Below are 8,075 nucleotides of genomic sequence, written 5' to 3'. Positions count from 1 at the left end.
GTCCAAGGTACATTGGACCGTTTAAGATCAAAGATCGTGCTGGTGAAGTAGCTTACAAGCTGGATTTTCCTGAAGAGTTAGAAGGGATTCACTATACTTTTCATGTTTCACACTTGAGAAAATGTTTAGCTGATGACACTTCTTATTTGTCATTGGTTGACATTGAGGTTGATGAACATGTAAACTAAATCGAGCAACCTGTAGGAATAGTTGTCCGTAAGGAAAAGCAGCTTCGTCATAAAGTTATTCTTTTAATGAAAGTGATATGGAAGCATCGTAATGGATCTGATGCTACTTGGAAGGTTGAAGAAGAGACGCGTAAGCTTTACCCAGATCTGTTTAAGTAAAAGTTAGATTTCAGGGACGAAACCTCTTCTAAGGTGGGTAGTCTTGTAACATCCCGAGATTTCTTTGAGTAATATTAAAATGTTACCTGCGCCAAAAGAATTAATTTTGAGTTAGTAGAATGATAATAATAATAATAATAATAATAATAATAATAATAATAAAAGATAAAAGGATATTATGGGCTTAGGGACTTAAGATGAAGATGAGCCTAAGGTCCATGGGCTTAGAAGTATAAATACCCCTAAAACCCTAAATCCTTTCTGTCTCCATCATTCTAAATCTTAGCCTACACCATCTAAAACACACACTTTAGCCAAACACTCTCTACAATATTCTATTCAACGATCCAAGACCAACTAAAGGTAAGAAATCGTTTTTCTCAGCTGACCCAACATATTAGAACCCGACACCGTAACCCCGGGATGCCGAATGAACCGTTTGAATCTAGATCTATCTTTATTCGGGTGTTTTATCAACCAAAAACGAGCTTAAGGGCCACCTTAACTTAGATTCGGACACCCCAAAGCTACCTAGATTATAAACGATCAAAATCCGGCCAACCATGGTGGTTAAAGGCGGCTAATGGCGCCGGAATCGAAGAAAAACCTTAAAAAGCGCAAAGTAGAATGTTGGTCTGAACATATAGGCCGTATATGTATAAGCCGTATAAGTATGGCCATATATGTGTAGGCGTATATGTATGTGCAGAGGCGGATCCAGGTATTTGTGTTACGGTGGGCACAAAATGGATCATAAAAATGGGTCGGGTTAAAGAGAACATGGCCGGCCAACTATTATGTGGGCCCATGACAAAATGAACTTTTGGGACACATATGAAAGGGTAAAGAGGTCTTTTCACGCACCACTCTTAAATATTTTGAGAAAAAATTAGAAATTTTGAACCTAATTTAATGTGAATTAAATTGAAATATTAATAATCGAAAGTAACTTAGATGTATATAGAAATTTACTATAATAAAATTTAATATAAATTATAATAGTTTTAAATTTGGTTGTTCCTAATTATTAGCCAACAAGAGGTATTCGTTTGTGTTGAAGAAGTACACAACATATAAAAGATAAATGAACTAAAAGTTAGTTTTAATTCAACCTTTCATCTTCTTTATTTATCACCGTTCACTTTTTTGAATATTTTGTTGGTCTCTGGTTGCCCTTCATGGTCGCCGGAAAATCAAATCAAACACTCTCTTAGCAATTTTTCTCCTCTTGACTTTTCTAATTAGCAAAGAAAACACCAACAGTTACCCGACGGAGGGCACCGACCAATTATTGACCAATAATATACTAGCACATACCCGTAAAACATGGCACTCTGACGGATGGACGGTGGGCACCGGCCCACCCTATCAAAGGCTTGAATCCGCCCCAGTGTATGTGTATGCCATATATGTATATGTATTACATCTATGTATGGGTGTATATGTACGTGTGTGCCGTATATGTATATGTATATGTATATGTATATGTATGGGCATATATGTATGTGTATGTCGTATATGTATATGTATGACGTATATGTATGTCGTATATGTATATGTATGTGTATGTCGTATATATGTATGACGTATATGTATGGGCATATATGTGTTTATAGACATGTCGTGTATGTGTATATGTATATAATGTATATGTACGCCATGAATGTGTATGCATATAATGTATATATATATATGTATGTATAACATGTATGCATGCTTGCAATATATTTATTTATACCGTATACGTATGTGCAACATGTATGTATGTATGTCGTGTATGTATGTAGGACGCGTATGTATGAATGCCGTTTATGTACGTATGACGTATATATATATAGAAAGAACGTATATGCATGTATAACGTATGTGTAGTTATGACATATATGTATGTGTGACGTATACGTATGTGAGCAAAGAATATGGACTTGTACGGTATATACGCTAAGAACAAGGAACTAATTAATAATGGAAAGTAATGTTTAAAATGTGGAAGACCTAGAAGAAGGGCCAAGTATGTAAATGTCACACCCCAACCGATGGCGGAAACATCGGGGTGCATTGTGATAGTTTGATTCCAAAGAAATTCATTGACATAGCTAGATTTTAATAGATTAATTAAAACTGTTTTACACTGCTAATGAAAATACAACTTGTCCAATGAAACATGTAATAACAAAATAATAGAGCATAGTCTTGATTTTAGAATTTGACGTGTATCTAAATCCACCCTAAATAGTTTTCTTGCAACAATTCTTCAAGCATTTCCTGCAACATTGTGAAAATATCCGTCAACACAAAAATGTTGGTGAGCATACAAGTATGAAATTTACATAGCATAATATAGAATAAATCTAAAATCCACATCGCTAACTTATGTTTAGTTTTAGAATTCATACTAGCACGCATGACTACATTTCAAACCATAGATTACAAGCATATCCTTATTTTTTTAATTTTTTTAAATAAATTATTTATTATTTACTATAAAACGATTACAATAAAGTGGCAGGTAAACGGGCAACAAGCTGCGCCGCAACCCCCTTTTAAATAGCAAAACCAATCTTGCTAAAAACAAAGTTTTGGGACCTAGAAGCTGAAGAGGTTCCGTGTACGACACGTTGAACCCTACTCAAAAATTTCACAGCCTCTGGGGCCAGAAAGCCAAATGTATCAAAGAAAAATGCTAGAAAGACATGTTGATTATCTAAAAAAGCTTTCTCGTGTTTAACAACTATGCCCGATTCAGCCTTCAACGCAGCCTGACCCACAACAAACCCACGGTCCCTGAGCCCAACAAGAGGAGACACTTCTGTAAGATCCACATAGGCGTGTTTCCCCCTGCCCACCCGAACACAAGAATATCAGCTGGATAGAATACTTGACAATGACCGTGATAGAATACTTGACAATGACCTCATACAAAAAGGCGGTGTGCGAATCGTATAACGTTATACATGTCAAGGGATGCTTGCGAAGTTAATGAAAGTAGCATGTTAACTTATTCTAGCATATAGATCGAATAAACAAACATATAGATTTAGCATGTTTTAGGATTGAGTTTTCTTGAGTGAAAATAGAGTGTGTTTGAGTTTATGTGATTTTATAATAAAAATGTTACATCCCAAAGGTGTGAAAATTTTAAAATGGATTGAGTATAACTCACTGTTTGGCGATTTAAGTTACGAAAGGAAGGATTAAAGTCTTGGAAGTTTGATCGCCGACGTCACCCTAAAAGGTAAACGAAAGTGTGTAAGCACAAATGGTAAAATATGTATATTTTATATATATTTACTTTTATATACATGAGTCATAATAATTTAGTCAAGAATTTGTCATAGGTTTACCACTTCAACAAATCATCAAAAGATAACTTGGAGGGTCATGACATTAAGAATCAAGAGAGTTTGGGTATAATCCACAAAATTTTGTTAGTTATGTTAGAATCAAGAGAGTTTGGATATAAACCACAAACATTTTTAGGGGTTATGTTAGAATCAAGAGAGTTTGGGTATAAACCACAAACTTTGTTAGTTATCAAGAGAGTTTGGGTATAAGTCACAAACTATGTTAGTTTATCAAGTATTGTCATGGAATACCACATCTACAAACCAAATATGATTTGGAGGGTCATGAACAAGAGTTAAGTATTTCTAGAATTTATTAATAGATGATTTTAGAAACTATATTAATCAATTTTCTTGTGTGAGGCTTGGTGGGTTTATTGTTGTAGCACTATTGTTTGCAACTTCACCATATAATCTTTCACTCACAACCAAGATGGAATTCTTTGATAAACAAAACATAAGGTTGAAAAACATTTATAACTTTTGAACATTTTGAGAAAGTAAGCTAAATAACATGAATATTGTTAATAGCTTAGTCTATTGTTACCAAAACACAAGATGGTTTGAAAGGAAATCAAGAACATAAATGAGTTTTGCAAAAATAACCCCTTGAAATCCCTATATGGATTCTTCCACTAAAGTTCATCTTTGTGAAACTTGGGGTAAAATCCTAGAGGATTAACAAGGTGATTTTTAAGAAAATAAGATGAAACCTCAAGAGTTTTGGTTTAAAACATGAGTTCTTATCAAGAAGATGAAGGTTGAATGTTGGAGAATTTGATGATGAAGTTTGATGATTTGGGAGGTGTAATGGAGTTATGAGGGAGATGTAATAAGTTAAATAGAAAGGTAATGGGTATAAAGGAAATGGGGTTGGATTTTGGGGAGTGTAGGAGGTATTATAAAGGTAAAAAGAGTGGGGGGGGGTGGGTGGAATCCGGTTTTGGAGCCAAAGCAACAAACAACTTTCGTATTGAAAAATCAACAATAAACACCAAACTTGTTTTCACGATTCGTCTTCGTTATAACTCCATTTTGCACACAGTTTACGTTCACATTTTCATAGTACTATGATATGTAAGAGAGTAATTCAACATTCATGGTGTAGAGAGTTGGGTTTAAACCTTGAATTTTGGGGCGGGTCAAGGGTTACGTTCTCAAACTTTTATTTGTGATTCCCACTACGCCTTAGCTCGGTTTCGTGCACTATTTGATCGGCTTGAATGCGTTCAAAATTGAGTATTTTAATATTAAAAATTATTTTCATTTCTTTATAGTTTCGAATAATAGTATGCATTTAATTGTCTAAACGTGAATCATGCATTAACAAGCAATGTTTGATTCAAAATATAATTCCATTAGTCACGAAATTAAGATTACAAGGATTCAAAATGAAATATTTGAAAATTACAATGGATTAAATTAGTAATACAACGATCTGAAAAGTACAGGTATTAGAGTCTCCCCTACTTTAGAAAATTGCTTTCTGAAATTTCTTCATGCGGAGAACTTTGGGAAGAGAAGTGGATATTTGGCTTTTAGTTGGCCTTCGCGTTCCCATGTGAATTCAGCACCACGCTTTGCTTCCCAGCGTACTTTGACAATTGGAATTCGGCTTCGCTTGTGTTTCTTGATTTCTCGATCTATGATCTCGACTGGTTTCTCCACAAAATGCAAAGTTGGATCGATTTGAACGTCTTCGAGTGGAAATCGGAGATCTTCGTTGGAGACGCACCTCTTTGGATTTGAAACATGAAAAGTCGGATGAATATTGCTGATTTCTTCAGGCATATCAAGTTTATAGGCTAAAGGACCAATCCTTTCTATAATTCTGAATGGTCCAACATAGAGTGGAGCTAACTTTCCTTGCTTGCCGAATCAGAAAACTACCTTCCAGGGAGAAACTTTGAGTTAAGCTAAGTATCTTTCTTTGAATACCACGACATCACGCTTTTGATCGGCATAACACATTTTTCGACTTCGAGCGAAACAGAGATTTTCTTGGATTTTATGAATCTTGTTGGTTGTTTCTTGGATTAACTCGAGACCAGTGATTGGGATTCCCCAACCTTGGTCCAACAAACATGAGACAGGCATTTTCGACCATAGAGGGCTTCGAATGAAGACATATTGATGCTAGAATGATAATTGTTGTATGAGAATTCAATTAATGGAAGTTGCAGATCCCAAATACTATCGAAATTCAAGACGCACGATCAAAGCGTATCCTCAAGTGTTTGGATAGTACATTCGGTTTGACCATCGGTTTGAGGATGGTAGACCGTACTAAGATTAAGTTGTGTACCCATGGCGGTTTGTAGAGAACCCCAAAAACGAGATGTGAAATGACTATCACGATCGGATATGATGTCCAAAGGGACACGATGACGGCTAACAATTTCCTTGACTTAAATTCGGGCTAGTTTCTCAACGTTGAACTCCTCTAGTATGGGAATAAAATGAGCGGATTTGGTTAGGCATTCGATAATTACCTAGACACTATCGTGACGAGAAGGTGTTAATGGGAGTTTGGTGATGAAATCCATTGCTATACTATCTCACTTCCACATCGGTAATTCTGGTTGAATAAGAAAATCAGAAGGACGTTGGTGCTCGGCCTTTACTCCAGCTCATGTGTGACATTTAGACACGTATTTGAAATGTCCTTTTTCATACCGGGCCACCAATACACGGAATGCAGATCCTCGTACATCTTATCTACACTGGGGTGAATGGAATACCGAGTTTTATGGGCCTCGAGCATGATAGAAGAACTGAGATCGTCGCGATTGGGAATCCACAGTCGGTTCATGAAATAAATTAATCCGTTGGATTTGGTTTCAAGTAGAAGTTCAGCACCACAAGACATTTCGTCATACATTTTGCCTTCGGTGACTGAGATATGTTGGGCGTCGAAGATACGATATTGGATGTCGGTTTGGAGTTGGGCGCAAAAGAGATATACATGCTCCTTATGACTTAGGGCATCAGCTACCATGTTCGCTTTACAAGGATGGTTATGAATTTCACAGTTATAATCGCTGATTAGTTCAAACCACCGGCGTTGGCACATTTTGAGTTCTTTTTTATTGAGGATGTATTAGAGACTTTTGTTATCGATAAAGACAACAAACTTGGTGCTGTATAGGTAATGTCTCCAGATTTTCAAGGTATAGACGATAGGACCGAGTTCAAGATCATGAGTTGTTTAATTCTTCTCATGGACCTTAAGTTGTCGGGATGCATATGCGATAACATTGCCTCGTTGCATGATAACACAATTGAGGCCAAGATGAGATGCATCGCGATATACAATGAAATCGTCGTTACCGTCGGGAAGAGTAAGGATTAGCGCGTTACAAAGCTTATCCTTGAGAATATGAAAGCTTCTTCTTGCGTAGGGCCCCAAATGTAGGGTGTACCCTTTTGTGTCAAAGAGGTGAGACGAACAACGATATTTGAAAAGTTAGAAATGAAGTGACGGTAATAGCCTGCTAATCCAGGAATGAGCGGACTACGGTAAGGGACTTCGGAGCAATCCAACTCTTGACTGCTTCGATTTTGGCTGGATCCACATGAATGTCGTTGTCATTGTTAATATGACTTAAGAATTGAACCTCTTTTAGCCAATTCACATTTGGAGAATTTGGTGTAAACTTGTTTCTTTCTTAGCAGGTCTAATACAGGAGGAAGGCGTTCTTCATGGTCGGATTTGGACTTAGAATAAATGAGGATATCATCAATGAAGACGATGACGCATTTGTCCAAGTATGGTTTGCAAACTCGGTTCATGAGGTCCATGAAAACCGCGGGTACGTTGGTCAACCCGAAGGCATAACCATGAACTCGTAGTGTCCGCAACGAGTTTAAATTGCGGTTTTGGGAATGTCGTCTTCATGTACATGAAGTTGAGGATATCCATAACGAAGATTAATTTTTGAGAAGCAGGTCGCACCTTGGAGTTGATCGAAGAGATCATCGATGCGAGGCAAAGGATAACGAATCTTGATTGTGAGTTTGTTGAGTTCACGATAGTCAATGCACATTAGAAAGGATCCATCTTTCTTTTAAAAAAATAGGATGGGAGAACCCTAGGGAGATGAACTCGGACAAATGAAACCCTTGTCGGTCAATTCTTGAAGTTGGCTGGCAAGTTCTTGCATTTCGGAAGGTGTAAGACGGTAAGGAGCTTTGGCGACTGGAGTTTCACCTGGAATGAGATCTATTTTGAATTCAATATATCATAGAGGTGGAAGACCGAGTAGGTCATCAGAAAAACTTTGGGAAAATCCCGAATGATTGGAATGCATTTTATACTCTTGACCTTTTCTTTCTTTTATACTACATGAGCCAAGAAGGCCACGTATTTCTTTCGCATTTATTT

This window comes from Bidens hawaiensis, unplaced genomic scaffold, assembly GCF_021521415.1.
Source record: "Bidens hawaiensis isolate Kalapana, Puna unplaced genomic scaffold, B.hawaiensis_p1.1 tig00003649_1, whole genome shotgun sequence".
NCBI lineage: Eukaryota > Viridiplantae > Streptophyta > Magnoliopsida > Asterales > Asteraceae > Bidens > Bidens hawaiensis.
Note: the sequence above shows the minus strand (reverse complement) of the source record.